The sequence below is a fragment of the Hemicordylus capensis genome, chromosome 1 (genome assembly GCF_027244095.1).
Source record: "Hemicordylus capensis ecotype Gifberg chromosome 1, rHemCap1.1.pri, whole genome shotgun sequence".
Taxonomy (NCBI): Eukaryota; Metazoa; Chordata; class Lepidosauria; order Squamata; family Cordylidae; genus Hemicordylus; species Hemicordylus capensis.
This window is the reverse complement of record NC_069657.1, coordinates 402,098,382-402,114,851: the sequence shown is the minus strand read 5'-3', so window position 1 is coordinate 402,114,851 and position 16,470 is coordinate 402,098,382. Positions and strand designations below refer to the sequence as shown.

General features: G+C 44.7%; 1 long non-coding RNA gene across 1 annotated transcript; it reads left to right on the top strand.

Annotated features, from left to right (window-relative positions):
* The first annotated feature begins 1,206 nt into the window (after window positions 1-1,206).
* LOC128349386 (uncharacterized) lies at window positions 1,207-16,197 on the top strand. Its single transcript, XR_008318786.1, has 3 exons — window positions 1,207-1,340; window positions 4,644-4,786; window positions 15,829-16,197. It is a non-coding gene; the product is annotated as an uncharacterized LOC128349386 (long non-coding RNA).
* The last annotated feature ends 273 nt before the right edge of the window (window positions 16,198-16,470 follow it).

The following is a 16,470-nucleotide window of genomic DNA, read 5'->3' as shown; positions in this document are numbered from 1 at the left end:
GAGAGCTAAGCAGTGAAAACTCTCTTTAGCTAATGCTCTGCCACCTCAGCACACCTCACTACAGGTTGCTGCCTCCAAGAAATTCAGGGATGGGTTTTTTTCTGTCCAAACAGCTTTTGTCTTAAAGGGAGATGGTTGCAATGGGAAATCCTAGGGGCCCCAAACAATCTGAAATTATCCAGCAGCTTACAATAGGCTTGGATCCAGCAGCCTGATCAGGAAGCAGGTGGAAGTTGCAACTAGCCACAGAACAGCAAGACAGTGTGATATTCAGGTTTTTTAAATTATTTTTAAAGCACCACACAAGTTAAAGGCAGGCACTTTCCAAGTTTGAAATCCCACAAACCTTATAATCAGATTGGTTGACAAATATGCAGATAAAGATAGAGCTCTGTATAGAGAATTAAACACCATGCGAGTAAATATTTCATTTTATTCCTTGCCTCTCCCCTCCACCCTTCAGTTTTGCCAGCTTACAAGGTATTAAACCAACATTGTCTTTTTAAGGGATGTTTTGTCCACTTACCTTTGTCCCATTTATATCTGTTTTTTAAATGCTCGGGTCCCTTGCCAACAACTTTGCATTCTTCTGACTCCCTAGATCAGGGAAAAATCTAGACTTGGGACTTGCAGAGGCCATTTGAGCATATGTGGGGGCCATTTTTGTTTTCAGGAAACTTAAAAAAATAATAATTTGAAAATGGCCACCGCACATGCTCAAATGGTCCCTGCGAGGTCCTATGCCTTGCCAGGCCTCACAGAGGCCTTTTGAGCATGTGTGACAACCTCCAAAATGGCTGCCGCACTGATCTTTGTAGGCCCAAAGGGGCCTGAAAATTAGCCCGAGACAGGCTGAGGCAGTGATCTAAGAGGCCGGCGGGGGGAGGGGGAACCTTTGCAGACACCCCTCCACCGGCCCTTAGGAAGCCCCCCGAAGGGGCTACAGGTTAAAAAAATCCATGTATTGGGGAGGGGGTGGGGGCAGCATAGCACTGGTGCCCCCCCAGTGGTGCCTAGGGCACATGCCCTGGCTGCCCCCCTAGTTTTGTCTATGAGTCCAGGGCTTCCACAGGCCCTGGGATCCCCCAAATCTTTTTTAGTCTCTCTGGGGTGGGGTGGTCACCTGGCCGAGCATGATGATGCTTAATTTGGGGGGGGGGGCGCCAGTGGCCTTTGGCTCCAGGCTCCAAAATTAGCTAGGTTCACCTCTTCTCTTATCTATCTATCTAACCACCCATCCATCCATGTCCAGACATAAAACATGATAAAAAGAAAACTTAGTTCCATTATTTGCCATATGAGCTGTGACTGAATGCTAAACAGATAGAAAAACAAAGAAGGTAATTATCTCTATCTCTGCAACAACTAAGAAAAGCTCTAATTGTGTGTGTCAGTAAGAACTGAGTCCCTCTATGGGCAAGTTTAACAAGAATTAAACTGGTGTAGTCCATTCTTCTGGAGCACAAATGCTTATAAGCCTTTGAGTACAATGCAAACTCCAATCCATTGAAGCCAAAGTGATATTTAACAACAGCCACCAGCACGTACATGCTTGAGGGATGACACCAAAGAAATCCCAGTGACTTTTCCTCTCTCACCTTCTCTCTGCCATTGAAAACTGGAATTGTGCCAAGTCACCTTTCTTGACACCTTCAGAGGAAAGAGGAACTGATCATCTCATTTAGCTTCTATCAATAACTCCAGTTTTAAAAAGAAGAAATAAAGGAAAGTGCACAGCTTCTACTGTGCCTGCGGGCACAGCTTCTTCACAGCCATTTATTAAACATTTCAAAGACAGTTTAGCACATACACTTATGCTGCTATGCAAAATTCCATCATCTGAGCTTTTTGTTTGAAAGCCGTGATTCCTTAAATCTTCCTAATATAGCTTGTATTGATGTTTTTGCAGAGCATAGATTTTTTTTTTTTGTACTGTAGAGGACTTAAGAAGGCCATTCTAGTTCAGCAGGTCTCAAGATCTTTTTTTAGAATTACTTACTGTCCATGAACTACTGAGCACAAACTTTGGACCCAATCATATGCACTTGTTTCTTAGATAAAAGCTTAGAAGCTTAAAATATGTATCCTATGAAGGCTATGAAGACTGTTTGTGATGTTCTATTATATCTGCATAGCAATCCACCATGAAAACATTTACAAAATTATCTTAGTTATACAGACTTTGGAGCATGGATATTTGATAGTTAATTTTCTTGTCGCTTCCATTAAAAAGTACTTTTTAAGTTAGTGTTTTTAACTTAGGACATTCCATCTAGGATAGGAAGCAATAAATCAGAATGCTGTAGACAAGACAGACTAAAAGTCAGTGGTGACATCCAAACAAAATCTGCTTTAGTACTATGAACAAAAATGCATCCGTGCAAGAAGATTGTGTTGCTGAGTGAATGCCCACAGTTGCTCAGTTTCTTGCACTCTTGGCCCACTAATGCAAATGTTGTGCTTGTACAACAAAGATATATCACTTTGTATAATTTCCTGCAATATATGTGAGCTCAGCAATATATTGTTCCTGCTGTGTAGTTTCACAGCAGGAGGTATGCCACAGTTTGCACAAGTGCACCTTGTTGCACAAGCGCAAGACTACTCTAGAACACAAGAGGAAACAGCTAGGACAACATTCTTGCACTAGTCTTTGCACGAGTGCAGTATTTGTCTAGACCAGTGGTTCCCAACCTACAGAGTTTGCTGAACTACATTGCCCATCACCCCCCAGCTAAGTAGCTGGGGATAATGAGAGTTGTAGTTCAGCAACCTCTGGAGGCCCCCAAGTTGGAAACTACTGGTCTATATGTCATCCAGTGCCCCAAATATTGAACTACTGTATCATCTCAAATTTGAAAAGTCTGGACTCAGTGCCTCCATTTCTATAGTAAGCTTCTAAGACCTTGGGTGGCTCTGTCTGAAGCATCAAAATTATAAAAATGTTTACCTTACCATTAAGTATGCTTCCGTTTTATGGATATGAAATGTATAAATGGAGAAAACTTTAAAATATTGCACCACCCCTAAATCAAGTGGGATTTCTAGATGCTCAGAGCTGTTTTTAATTTCATTGGCTGACATGATGCACAGCTTACACTTCCGTAATGGTCCACCCCAGGGCTGCTGCAGACTTCAAAGGCAGCTTTGACACTGAGGTCATTCACACAACAGAAAACTGGGAAGGAAAAGTTTTGGAGCTGCTGTATGTGTGTTCTCAATTATCAGTTGTGTGGGTGCAAACACCCAGCTAGGAAGAGGGAGAAGTGACTGTGTGGAATCAGGTAGGAGGAAAAGCTGGATAGGATAGCACTGTCCCACCCAGCTTTCTTACCCAGCATTTGACCGATGCAGTAGGAAAAGCTGTCCTACCCAGGTTTTCCTCCTACCTTGATCCCACATAATCACTTCTCCCTCCTCCTTCCTAGTTGTTTGTTCCCACACAGCCCAAAATTGGGAGCACACACAGCTCCCAGACCTGGGTAGGACACTTGTCCTTCTCAGTTTTTGCTTCTGCTAATTACCTCACTGTTTTGAAGCAACAATTGTGCAAGTTGCATTGACAGAGGTTTCCCCATTACCACAAATGGGGAAACCTCTGGAAACTCTGTTGGTCCTTTTGGAACTCTCAGTGACCTTGGATACTATTGACCATAGAATCCTTCTGGAATATCTGATGGGATTGGGGGTGAGAGGCACTGCTTTGGTCTTCAAAATCTACATGAAACCATAGGAGAGATCATCAGATTTGGTGCAGGGTGTTATCAATATGTTAATGACATCCAAATCTTTCTCCATGTCAACATCATTAGGAGAAGGCATAGCCTTCCTAAATGCCTTCATGGAGGAAGTGATGGGCTGGATGAGGGATAACAAATTGAGGCTGAATCCAAATAAGATGGAGGTACTTACTGTGTGGGGTCGGAGCTCGGAAGATGATTTTGATCTGCCAATTCTGGATGGGGTCATGCTCCCCTGGAAGGAACAGGTATGCAGTCCGGAAGTACTTCTTGATCCGAACCTCTCCCTGGTGTCCCAGGTTGAGGTGGTGGCCAGATCTGCTATCTGCTATGGCTGATATGCCAGCTATGTCCATTTCTTGAGATGAACGACTTCAGAATGGTGGTACATAGGCTGGTAACCTCCAGGCTGGACTACTGCAGTGCGCCCTATGTGAGGCTGCATTTGTACCTAGTCCGGAAACTGCAGTTGATACAAATGGGGCAGCCAGGTTGGTCTCTGAGTCATCTAGGAGAGACCATATTACTCCTGTGTTGAAAGATGTTTCTGGGCAAAAGGTGCTGATTATTAACTATACAGCCCCAAACAGCTTAGGCCCTGGGTATTTAAGAAAACATCTTCTTCACCATGAGCCCCATTGCCCGTTAAGATCGTTTGGAGAGGTTCATCCGCAGTTGCTACCAGTTCATCTAGTGGTACTCAGGGACGTGCCCTCTCCATTGCTACCCCTGGGCTTTGAAACGGACTCCCTGTTGAAATAAGAGCCTGACTCTTTCCTAGCCCGAGGAGGTTCTTCTAGCCCAATTTTGCCTGATCGTCGGAATAGCCTCACAATGGCATACTGAAGTTATTGCTAAAGATGTCTCCCACTCCACACAGTATTTCCCTCCAATATTTTTCAGAATATCGAGCCGATATTTAACTGGAGAGAGATTCTGATTCCTGAAGATTCCAGGCCAATCTGAAGATTTTGGGAACCCTAACCCTAAACCTCTACACTGCACAAAAGGATACTAGGTCCATGCACATGACCATCAACATGAAGGTAGGAGGCAGCAAATCCAGCAGGGGCGTAATTACCGTTAGCCAAGGGGAGACAGTCATCTCGGGGCCCCACTGCCTCGAGGTACCCCCCCAGAGGCACGTCACATGACTCCCCGCCCACCCGTGTTGCCCTACGGGGTGCCCTACAAAATCTACAAATTATGTTGAGTCTCTTGGAGATCAGCAGTAGCAGAGAGTAAAAAAAAAAAACTAGATTCAATGTGAACTACATATTCACTGTATTCACAATGGGATGTGAGTGTGAGTGCACTATATATTGTGAAATGTGTTTGTGTGTGTATATCAGCGAGGGGCCCATTTTAAAATCTTGTCTCTGGGCCCAATCCAACCTTGCTACACCCCTGAAATCCAGCTATTAATGCCCCTGGCTGATGAGTGATGAGTTTTTCATGTCTCCAGCCAGTGCAATGCATACTGGGATGCCTGACTCAATCCTTGGAGGACCCAGCTACTGATTTCTTCAGTGGAAGCTGCAGCTGGTGTGATAGTCTGTGTGCTTGGTATGCAGATCTAAGTGGAGGTTCTGCATGTCTGTGGGGAACAGGGTTGGAGCTCTTCCCCCCCAAAAAACCCTCACCCCCAGAGGATTATGTGACAGGCCTTACTGTCTCAGCACCTTTGGCTGTCCATGTCTTCCTCTTCCTCTCTTACCATGAGTCCTCCACCCCATGCCGTCCTGGGACCCAGAGCCTACTGGAGGTAACCTTGAGAAATATTAGAAATGTGTCAGGAGCAAACACCATCCCTTGAGGATAAGGAATGAGCACAATCACTGTCTAAAGGATACATGTGCATCCTAAAAGTAGATGGCAGGAAGGTAATTCTATCATCTCTCCAACTCAGTTGTGGGTTTCTGGGCGAAACAGAATAAAGAATTGCTGTCTGGCACCCAGAGGCATTCTACTGGGTTCTGGAAACCTCTGAGATTGCACTAGGCCTTGATGCTTGAAGCTTCCTGTGCCTTGCCAGCGGTTCTGCTCATCTGTGGTAGACAGTCCTAATTTTGCATCTCTGAAATCAAAGCCAAATTAATTATGCCTCACTGAAAACACACTAATAGGTCTGAAGTAGACATTAAACACTGAGCAAAAATGGCTTGTGGCTTTACCAGACTGAACCACAGTCTACTGCATTTATTGTACATTTGAAGTATACAAGGAAATCAGGGCAGAGTTACTGACTGTTAATATCTGAAATCATTCTGGCATATGTCCCAGGTAATGAGAGTACATTATTCCAGATAAAACCTGGAAACAAAGTCACTATCAATGTCTTAGATGAGAAAAGGGGGGAGGAAAGAGAAAACAAATATTGTATTGGCTCATTACACATACTTTTAAAATGTTAACAATCAACAAACAGCTTTAGTTCTGAACTGAATAGGGAGTCTTTGCAGTTCATTAGTTCCATATAATTTAGGCTTGCCTGCTGTGACAAATTGTTACATTAGGACACTATTTTGCTGTGTTTGTACAGTGCAATGTCTGTCAGCTGGTAGCAAGTCAACACTTAAAAGCTTTTATTTAAGGCTTTAAAGCCCAACACTTGGAACTTTAAAGCCCAAATGGACTTTACACAAATGGTCTCAGTACATAAGAGCATAAGAACAGCCCTGCTGGATCAGGCCCCAAGCCCATCTAGTCCAGCATCCTGTTTCACAGAGTGGCCCACCAGATGCCACTAGAAGCCACAGGCAGGAGTTGAAGGCATGCTCTCTCTCCTGCTACTACTCCCCTGCAACTGCTACTCAAAAGCATCCTGCCATTAGAGGCTGGAGGTGGCCTATAGCTCTCCGACCGATAATTGACCTCTCCTCCATGAAATTATCCAAACCCCTCTTAAAGCTATCCTCGTTGTTGGCTGTCACCACATCGTGTGGCAGAGAATTCCACAAGTTGATTATGCATTGTGTGAAAAAGTACTTCCGTTTGTTGGGAGGTTTGGGAGTTCCACATAATTTCCAGCTGCAGTGAAGGTTGACAATTCTGACTGAAGTGCTTTCTGGAGGTGTTCCCCCCCCCCCCACACACAATATGTTTCACAATATCAAGCTATTAGAACAGGGGTAGGCAAAGTATCGCTCTCCAGTGTTGTGGAACTCCCATCACTTCTCAGCCAAAATTTATTACAGCTGGGGATGATGGGGGTTGTAGTTCAGCAGTATCTGGAGAACTACACGTTGACTACTCCTGTGCTAGAAAATCCAGAATTGCTTTCAATAGTCATCTGGAGATTGATGCTCATTGCTGGAGACTCCAGGACAATCCTGGAAGGTTGACAACCATGGCTGCAGTATGGACTGGGCCATCATTTTCTCTGCTTTGCCCACATTAAAATGGGTCCTCTGGGCATCCAGAAAACTGATTCATACTTCAGACTGGATCTAGAGCACATTGTTCCTCCAGAACTCCCCATACTACACCAGCACTGCATGCTAGGGCCTAAGGGTCTTGCTACCCACTGAAGTGTTCCTGTGGTTAATGGGGCCCTCCCTACTAAACCCTAAACTTTGAGCAACTTACTGGAAAAGAGGAGATCACAGGTAGGGTTTCATTCCCTGCAAGGGAATTCCCTGCATCCAACAATGGAAAATATAGGATGTGCATGTTACCAGAACACAGAAGCACTGGCTAGATGCTTCGGCTATGTTTTAGGCTGTGCGAGGAAACTAACTCAAATTGGGATGCAGTTCTGACACAGCATTAAATTTAAGCAAGTAAGGTGTATTGGAAAATGTTCAAAGGATGAGAGAGACTGGATTAAAGTTTCAAAACTTTATTAAGGCAAAATTGAGGAGTGACAGAAAGGAAAAGCGAACTTGGTTATGAATCATTATGAAATTATCTGGAATTTTTTAAAACAGAAATTAAAATGAGAGTTAAAATATTTATAGAAAGTGCCTGGAAAAGAAGAGCTGGGAGGGAGGCAAAGAGATGATGGAGACTGGAGTTGGAAGTGTTATCTATCTTTCGTAGGTGCGTTTGGTGCACAAAGTTCAATCTGGGCCTCCTCAAGAGTAGGGTGCATAGCAGGGCAAGAGAGGGGAAAGAAGCAAGGGGAAGCAGCTGGAGCTCACCTTGTGAGATTTTGTAGTGTATTGGATTCTGCTTCCATGTGGCCTGATCAGGGTAGATATACTCAAATTCATGTCCTGGGTTAGTATTGGGTCAATCAAGAGGCTGTCCCTCCCTGGAGGGTTGTCACAAAACAAAAGTGTCCATTGCTAGGGTGGACTTAATCAGTGCAGGTGTGTTCTCTGTGCTGAGGAGACAAAGACAAGTTCCAGCTATGCATGTATGTTTATGTGTGATGAAAATTGCCCTACGGTTGCCTACTTCCTCACAACTCGGGTGTCCCAGGTGCAAAATGAAAATTTGTTGTTTACTGCTGAGCTCTCCTCCCTTATCTTTACTAGTCACTCAATCAGCCTAATGAGGGACAAATAGTTAAGTTGCTCATCTCCACTGAGCACTCAAAGTGTTTTCTCAAGAACAAGTATTCGTGTCCCAGGCTTAGCAGTGATTCTTGAAAGAGAATATGTCTGGTACACCCTTATTCAGTCTTTTGGGAATCAGACCTAAAGGTGTGTTGCCAAACTTGCTTGTGCTAATGACTGGCTCATGCCAAGGGGCTGGGTGGAATGAAACATTGACTGAAGACTATTAGCCTGCACATTGATGCTTTTGCTAAATCATAGAGAGGACTACCTGATTTGTACAACCCCACAGTATTGCTTTTGGCAGCTTCGAGAGATACAGGGAATAATGCAATTCCCATTGTTCTCTGCATTAGGGACGTGTGGACTGGTCTGGTTGTCCGGAGGTTTGGTCCGGAGGTTCAGGGGTTTGGGATCGAGCCAAACCTCCACCCCCAGTTCCGTCGGGATTGGAACCAAAACTCCGGACAGTTCGCAGATTTTTTTTGATTTTTTTATTTTAAATAAATATAAAAGTACCTTTAGCCCCTTCGGGGGGCTTCCTGTATGCCGCGGGGGGAGGAGGTTCCACGAGGGTTCCCCTTCCCACTGCTGGCCTCTGAAATCACTGCTGCAGCCTCAGAAACGGATCATTTTTGGTCAATTCGGGCCTCTGTAGTGTGCGACAGTGGCCATTTTGGCCACCGCTACACATGCATAAATGGCCTCTGCGAGGCCTGGCATAGCCCACAGCCTCACAGAGGTCATTTGCGCATGAGCTGTGGCCATTTTGTTTTTTCCAAAATGGCCACTGTGCATACGTAAATGACCTCTGCGAGGCTGTGGGCCATGCCAGGCCTTGCAGAGGCCATTTACGCATGCGCAGCAGCAGCCAAAATGGCCATCGCACACACCTACGGAGGCCCAAACAGGCCAAAAAGAATTATTTTACCCAGCTGCGGTGGTGATTTAAGAGGCTGGTGGGGGAGGGGGAACCTTCATGGGGGCTCCCACGGCCTGCAGGAAGCCCACAGAAGGGCTTTTACATTAATTATTTTTTTTTAAAAAAAAATCCACGATCTTTCCGGACCCGGACCGGAACGGGGCGGAGTTTCGATGGGGGCCAGACCGGACTTGGCTGGTCTGGTTCGAGTACAGTCTGGACTCAAACCGGACTGGGCCAGCCAGTTCTTTGCACACCCCTACTCAGCATCTCTGGACACTAGGGTGAGTATGATAGCAGCTTCCAGAAATTTCATTTCTGCTGTGGTTTTCCCACAGGCACTTGCCCACCCCCCATCTTGCCATCTTCTCTCACCTCTGGCAAATGGCACAAAGATGAGGTGGGGACGATCACGTGTCACAGGAAATCCGGCAGGGTTGCCATCAATCCACACAATCTAGGGTTTGATCTCAACAAAAGGATTCAGAATGTGAGCAGAGGCGTAACTATAGGGGGGGCAGGGGGGGCACGTGCCCCGGGCGCCATCTTTTCTGGTCACATGGGGGGCGCCGCCATGACCATTTTTTTTAAAAAAAAATTTAAAATTTTTTGTTAATACAAATGTTTCCTGCTCAGTGCAGCAGCGCTGCAGCCGTCAAGGGAGCGCGTCAGTGCCCCCTTCCCCATGAGCGGTCCCTTCTGCGCCGCCTGCGCCCCCCCCATTGCTTTGCTGGCGTCTAGCGGCCAGTCAGTGGCCTGGCTTGGCGGCGGGCGCTTGTGAGGAAAAACCTAAGTATAATGTAGTATGTTGGGGGGGCGACGGGGGGGCATGGTGGGGGGGGTGCCATTTCAGTGCTTGCCCCGGGCGCCGTTTTCCCTAGTTACGCCTCTGAATGTGAGGTTCCTCATGTCCCATTACAGGATATGCAAATGTAGGAGAAAGAAGAGAGATGGGTCCAACCTATCTGCCTCAAACTGGAGTCCCATTGTGAGTTACCAAAATGGACTTAAAATGGGGGCTAAGAACTGACAATATGCTTTGGACAGTGTGATTGATAAATCTGCATTCTCATTTGCGGGGGGTGAAAGAAGCACAATGATGGCAAACTGTCAGAGTTCTTGAGAGCAGGGGAAGTGGGAAAGAGGCACAACCATCTATTAGGAAGCTTCTCTTTCATTAGCAAGCCCCCCTCCCCATTTTCAATCTCCATTGCAGAGCAAGCCCAGTAAATCAGGCCAACCCAACAGTCCCTATTATACGCTAGATAGGAATTATGTAGATCATTCACATAAAACCTGTGAGCTAGACAAACACCAGAGAGTTCTGACACCAATCCATAACTTGGAAGCAGTAACCATACCTCCCTCCATCTATCTAAAGGAGGAGAATCTTGGGCTGTGTGGCTTGGTAGTCTAGGGGTATCATTCTCCCTTAGGTTGCAAGAAGTTCTTGCCCTGCTGGGATGGATGAGGGGCTCTACCCTTGGGAAAGGGCCAGTGGAAGTGCATCGTTTTATAGCTGCTGCCCTCATAGACACCAGGGAATCTTAAGTAGGTTTAAATAAAGCAACAATTAACAATTCAGCAACAATTCCATTTTCTCATTTCCCTTTTCCTCCCCTTTCCTTTCTGACTCTTCCCTCACACTCTCTACAGGATCCCCCTGGGACAAATGTCCAAACAAACAAACTGCAAAAGATTACTGAATAGAATATAACACATCCCTCCCCTTTATAACAACCAAAAAATGAACTGATTGAAAATCTAGTGACAGTACCAAGTGATCCCAATTTCATGTAGTAATGAGGCCTCAGGCTAGACTCTGCTTGTTGCATTGATAAAGCAGAGTAAGTTGCTTCTTCTTCTGTTAGGAAAGGACATATTAGTCCATGGTGTTAGGACATATTAGTCCATGGACATATTAGTCCATGGCTCTCCACCAATTAAATTGAATGCAGGTATAGTCATTCACACAAAAAACTGTATCTGTGTACAAACATCTGAAAGCTGGTAAAACAATATTTGACTAGGGTAATGTCTGTTTTAACATTGAACCTTATATAAATTCAGTACAACAGCAATTAAGATTATTTTGTATCTCTGTCAATATACAAACATTATTTATTCATTATCAGTATTTTTATTGTGTGGCGTTTTTAAAATCTTTCATTCTCACAACATTGTAAGACAGGTCAGTACTGCATTTTAGAGATGGAAATATTAGAGATGGGAAACTGGGAGCATTTTAGAGATGGGAAACTGGGAGCTAAAAATGAAATACAGTCCACCTTTTCCATGGTGGAGGTAAACCCTGAATCCTAATCATTCCATTAAGGAATAAAAACAGATGGATTTGCATGTGCTGTTATTCAGCAAAGGATGGAGCCCTTAATAAATCCTGTGGCTGAAGACTGTAAAATCCATCACTAAAATTGGTAACATCTTTTTAACTTATTAGGCATGCATATCTGTAAAATGAAATGGTAATTATTGCTTAAGGTATCAAGTACTGGCTGAGCATAATTTCCATTTAGAGTGCAAATTTGAAATAGAAATATTAATTGTAATAACCACAATGTGGCTTATCTTCTGTGTATTTTAAATAAAAAATGTCCTTTGTGATGAGTAGGTAAAACAAAAAAAGAACTGAAGACAGAGTACAGATAGAAGGAAGCAATTTGTAAATGAAATTATGCTTACCCTATAACTAAGCATTACAAATTATATCATCATCCTAATGTGTGAACAGCTTGAGATCTATAACTGTAGAAAAAGTGGCTGAAGAAGAAAGAGGAAGTAATACACATAGCCAAATAAACTGCATGGATCCCCCCACCTCAAATTCAACATTTAAGTGGTTGGGGGGGGGTCAGGATATTTTTAATAGCTTCCAATAAGATGAACATTTTATCCAGTCATCATTAATTAATATGCCAAAATTGGGCATCCCTTTATATATTTGTACAAAGCACAGGCAAGAGATGTTGATGGAAGGTGTGCCTAAGCAAATGGAGAAGAATGATTCTTAAGAATCCTTTTGAAATATGTATAAGGAGGTTCCTACTGTCTGACCAGTGTACCAGCACACCAGCAGCTGTAAAGCTCAGTTTTCACATTTTTGGAAGGAAGATTGTACTCACGTGACTACCTAGGCTGGGCACTTGGAAAGTACAGTTAAAATCTGGCTGTGTTGACTCCAGGCACGGAGGCAGCCGAGCGGCAGCCTGGGTCCAGCCCCACCTGGCAGCCCCTCTGATGATGTCCCACGCACGGGGCATACCGGAGCCCTGAGAGAAATCCCCTCCCCACCCAGGAGCGAGCACTTGCCCATCCTTTTCAGGCAGCGTATGCAAGGCGTATGCTGCCTGAAAGCATCTATTCCCCTTTCTCTCCCTCCAGAGAGGGAGAGAAAGGGAGAATAGATGCTTTCAGGAAGCAAGTGCTGCCTGAAACGACAGGAAATGGCTCGCTTGGGCTCTTTGGAGCTTGAGGCCACGCCCCCTTTGCATGTGACATCATACACAAAGGGGGCATGGCCTTGAGCTCTAAAGAGCCTGAGAGAGCCCTTACTTGTCATTTCAGGCAGCGCTTGCTGACTGAAAGCATCTATTCTCCCTTTCTCTCCCTCTCTGGAAATGCTGCCTGAAAAGGATGGGCAAGTGTTCGCTTGGGGCTCTTAGAAGGCATGGGCATGGGTGGGAGTGTTTGTTTGGGGCTCTTCCGGAACCCGAGCCACACACTCCTGGCGGATTCAGCAGCCCCTAAAATTGATGGCCCGGGTTCGTTGAACCCGTTCTTTGAACCTGTGAATGGTGGCTACAGCCCTGCTTGACTCCCAGTTTGTGCAACATGCACAGGATCAACATCACATCACAAAAAACACAAGCTGAGATACATCGCAGTTACACTTAATGCATTATATTGTGTTGTATTCCATCCAGCAATCTTTTTGTGTTGTTGTTTAGAAGTTTGTCCCAGTGGCAATCCTGTAGGGGGTGGGGTGATAAAGGGAAAGTGAGGGAATGGAGAAGGAGAAAATAGAGATGTTGCTGAATAAACTCTGAGTTAAACCTACATAAGATTACTTACTTTGTGTTTGTGAGGGAAACAGCTATAAAACATATTGCTCGCATTTATTACATTATATTGTTTGTTTGCTTGAGGTACTTCTATATTGCCTTTCAGATTTCTTAAGGCAGTTTACCAACATAAAGCCATCACCACAGTGCAATGGTAAAACAGCACTTTAAAAGCAGCAGAACATTTCAGCTGTTCAAAGGCTGGGGAGTGGAGAAATAGCAAGACTGAAGTAGGCCTTGGGACAAAAAGGCATCCCTAGCCAGGCTTGAACAGCCCTGCCGGGGTAGGGCTCTCATATGAAGCACCAGGATCAAGACCAATCCCAGCACTGCCCTGCCAGGGACTTTTACGCATAGCAGGTTTTACTGCCTGTTTATGGGGAGGCTTTACTGCGAACTTGAAGTTGTCCCCAAAAAACCACCACAAATAGTGGATTTTTCTACCCAGGATATAAATTGGGCTACACTCTAACGCACAGTGGGAAACCTGAATTGTATGTGAACTGCTCCCTGATCACTCGCAGGGACTTCGGGGTAAATCTGGCTGAATGGACCCCTCCATTCTGGAGGAGATGTGAGTTAAAGGGCTTCAAAAGCCCTGTGTGAAAAGCTTCCAGGTAGCCCAGGAATTTCCCCCAGGCTTTTATACTGAGATAAGAGGATGTGTGCACACCCTCTTATCTCAGTCCCCAGTCACTGGGCAGCACGAATCAACTGCTGCCCCGTTCAGGCTACTGGCAGCCTGGGCCACCATAGCCTGGGCCACCAGCCTGGGCCACCAGCAACCTGGCCTCTAGAAAGCCTTCAATGCATTGCACAAGCAGCATGGTGCATAGTGGGCTATCTGGAGGCCAGGTGTTCTCCCCCGGCCTCCCTGCTGCTGCACCACTCATAGCTTCGGCACTCGTCTGCAAGTGTGGTACAGTGAGCGGGGCTTCAGCTGCGATCATATGGGAGGAGGCAGAAGTGATCCTGCCTTCTCCCCATCCCTCCCCAGCTCTGAGAAAAGAGCTTGTGTCATAATGTGGTATTTGTGGAACCATTCTTAAAGAGAGACTCAGAAAAAATATTGTGCCCACATGTTTTACCCATGCTGTTCTCTTGATGGCACATGCATGGGTTGTATATATCCAGGATCTAGGGCCAGCTTAAAGGACTGACTTGTGGTTGAGTAGGTTTCTGCATCCAGAGGGTCTCACATCATGAATTCAAATCATTTATTTACAATATTACTCTCTGTGACTATAAAATTAAATCCAGCGTTGCAAAGTTGGCATTATGGCTTCACTGCTAGAGGAATTGTTCAGTTTAGGATCAGCTCTTTGCAGATGAACCATAGTTTTTCAAGGGCAATAAGTCATATTACTTGCTCTGCTTTGAAGAGTGCATTTTTTTCTGACAGAGTTTGAAGGCATCTGTTCTGAACCCTGACATCCCATAGAATGTAGGATTTATAACATACTTAGTGAAATAAACCGCAGATCTCAGATGCTGCAAACCCTCCCCCTTCACATTCTGTAGTACTACACAATATAAAGCTTTGACAACAGACACAAAAAGAAAAGGCAAAGGTTGTATGGATATGGAGGAAGGCTAATTTGGTGAGCTCTCCAGACAGTTGCCTAACTATGCTCCATTATTCATTCAAAAAGATATGTGCTTGATCGTCTAACTTGGAAAATATTAGTGTTCAGGCATCATTTTGAAACCCACAGGTTGCTTTCCATGACCATTTATTTCCTTGCTGAGGCCTGAAACAGCCCACACTGCTCTGATTTGGGCCTAGAAATGTTTGGTTAATCCTTGACTGACCAGCAGCATTGTGAGAAACTGAGTTAGAGAAGTGCTCGGAATGCCATATGGCGTTTGAATGAGGCACATCCCTTCAAAACCAAGGGCTTACACAACCCTCTATGATCCTGAAGCTGGAGCAGCTTCAACAAGGCTGGGTCTGCCTCCCACCTCTGTGTGGCTAGAGGGTTGCCACTGATGTCATGAGGCTTTCCAGTCTATTGGTAGCACAAAGCATGCGGAAGGCATGGAAAGCCTCAGAGGACTTTCAGCTCCCGATTTCAACAATGGACGTTGTGCCTGGCTTAATCATGTTTTTCTTGGGTTTGCTGACCCAAACAGAGCTTCTCATCCTGTGCTTCAAATGGGGTAGGAGCTCTCCCAGCCTCCAACCCACCCACAAATGGTCTTGTGAACATGCCTATTGTTTCTTAAGTTAATTAGTTATCAATTCATTCATATTAAAGAGTTACGTTCCATGCAGAAGTGTTTGTATTGTCCTTCATGAAATGTATCAGAATTGGTTCAAAGTGTCTGATCTAGTTACTTAACCACTTTTCAGAGTTAGTTTATGAACCAGAATGGAACTAGACAGTTCAAAAATATTGATGATCCTGAATGAGAACGGAATCCCAAATTTTAGTGGTTGAGCTCTTTGCTTACAAATCTTGGCAGGGGGTGTGGGGAAAGGAAGGGAGAGAGAAATAAGCACTGTAGCTGTCAAATAGATTTTTGCTTTAGGCCCAAAGGACAAGTTTCTCCAGCCTCCAACTCTGCTTTTAACTTACTTCCAGGTTCTTCGCAACGGACATGCTGAATCCCCTGTGGACACAGGCAGACGTATCCATCTTCAGACAGAAAGGGGGAAGCAAAATTCTCCCTGTCACTTTAGAGGGAGCTGCATCTACCCTTAGCTTTGACAGCAGATGTAATGCAGCAGACTTATTTTCATATCTCATTCAGAAAGGAGATGAGATGTGAATGAACTTGCTTGACAGTTGAACACCCTAGAGGGATTTCAGTTTGTCACAGTCAGTACAGTTTCTCTACAATTACTGCTGAACTACAGGAGAGCAGAAAAGAGAGGGGAGAAAACCAAGTCCATAAATCTGAGCCATTCTGTGTTCTTTAATTCCCAGCATATAAAATATGTTATTTCCTCATTTGAACATGAAAAGTGTAATTTGAAAAGGCACCCTTTACAAGGGGAAAAGGTCTGTTGCTCTGCAGTTGGGCAAAGGGAACAAAACAAACTGGAAAAATGAAGGGGTTGGGAATGTCTAATTTTCCTTAAACTCCCAAACCTGCCCCCTGCGGAGAACTTAAGTGAAAAAAAGAATGTATATATATTTTTTAACAAATTCAATATTGAACAAGTGCATGCAGACTCTCCCCCCTCCCCAAGCCCCATGTTAACACAATTTAAGAACATCACT